Genomic DNA, 1,878 nt, shown 5'->3' with positions numbered 1-1,878 from the left:
GCAGTGTTTTGTTCTGCTGTGCATAAGGTTGCTTTGAGTTGGTACCGACTCGATGGCACCTAACAACAACAACTATTGTATCCTGAATCATTGTGTTTTGATATTTGTGTTTACCCTTGTAATCACCACCTGAACAAAACATATAGCATTTCCAACACTCTGGAAAGTTCCTTGTATCCTTTCTTAGTCATCCCTGCCCTGCAGTCTCCTTCTACAATTTCTCCTCTCTCATTTCTGTACCAAAGAGTAGTTTTGCATTAACGGGTCTGGACACTATGTACTCTTTGGGGTCTGGCTTTTTTCCCTCAGAATGTCATTTTGGAAATTCATCCATTGTTGTGTGTATCAGTGGTTCATTACTTCTTATTGCTGAGTAATATCCCATTGCGTGATGTTCCACAATTTGCCTTCCCATTATCCTGAAGATGGACATTTGGGTTGTTTCCAGTGTTTGACTAATACTAAGAAAGTTGTTCTGAACATTCAGGTGCAAGTTTTTGTATAGACACATGTTTTCATGAGTAAACATTAACTTTAGGATTCGAGGAAAGGATTAATAGGGAACTTCAGCTATATTCCAAACTATCTGTATCATTTTATAGTGTGTGAGCTCCAGCTGCTCTACATCCTTGCCAACACTTGGTGTTGTTAACTTAAAAATTTTTTTAGCCATTCTTATTGGAGTAAAATAGTATCTGGTTGAAATTTAAACTCTCATTTCCTTGGTGTTGAGAACTATTTCATGTACTTAGTGGCCATTAGTATATCTTCTTTTGTGAATGTCTGCCCAAGTCTTTGGCCATTATTATTCTTATTTCACAATAACCTTGTTATTATTGATTTATAGTTCTTTATATGCTCTAGGAGATAATTGTTTTCATTTCTAGATATATATAGTGTGAATATTCCCCTAGTCTGTGGCTTGTCTAATAGTTTTCTTAATGGTATCTTATAATGATGAGAAATTTTAGATTGGAATAAAGTTCAAGTTATCAATTTTTTTTTTTTAGGGTTAGTGCTTTTTGTGTCCTGATATTCAATAATCTTGCCTCTCTAATGCTGCAAAGATTTTTTTTTAATGCTTTCCATGAAACTGTTATGATTCTGCTTTTTGCATTTAGGTCTATTCTCCATTTCAAATTAATTTTTGTTTATGAAGTGAGGTAGGGATACAACTTTATTTTTTAAAATCAATTTGAAAAAAGTACTTGCCTTTCCCCATTGATTTGACTTTGCACCTCACTTTATTAACTGGAATCCTGGTGTGGCACTGTTGGGTAAGCACTGGACTGTTAACCACAGTTTGGCAGTTTAAACCTACTATTTGCTCCTTGAAAACCCTATACAGGGTCACTATGAGTCAGAACCAACAACAACAACAACAAATTATTTAAACTATTATAACTCTCATTTGTATATATTTCACAATCTTGGGTTCTAGTCTGGGGTCTGCATTTCCTGGCTGGGTGACCTTGTCTATTATTGCCTGTGACAGGTAGGGACTACTCTGTGGATCTCAGAGTCCCATCCTGGGACATATACTTATTGAGAGGGTAGGACTTAATGACACTCAACAGCAACAAGTGTGTACCAGACACTCTGCTACATGCTGAAGTTATTGTGGGAGATTCAGTTCCTAGAGTTTAGAGTCTCCTGAGAGAGAAAGACAAGTTCAGACAATGGGGGCAATGGAAGCCTAGAGGGGGATTCCCTGACCTGGGAAATAGAAGGGGGTTCCTCAAAGGAAGTGGTATCTAAAGACTGAGGGAACTTAGCTGAGAGGGGAAGGAAGGAGGGGTTGAACAGGCCAGGCTGTCGGGGACTTTGGGGAACTGAAGGCAGTTCTCTGATGCCCTACTTTCCTACCAAGGCTCCCCC

This window comes from Chrysochloris asiatica, unplaced genomic scaffold (assembly GCF_000296735.1).
Source record: "Chrysochloris asiatica unplaced genomic scaffold, ChrAsi1.0 scaffold00393, whole genome shotgun sequence".
Lineage (NCBI taxonomy): Eukaryota > Metazoa > Chordata > Mammalia > Afrosoricida > Chrysochloridae > Chrysochloris > Chrysochloris asiatica.
Note: the sequence above shows the minus strand (reverse complement) of the source record.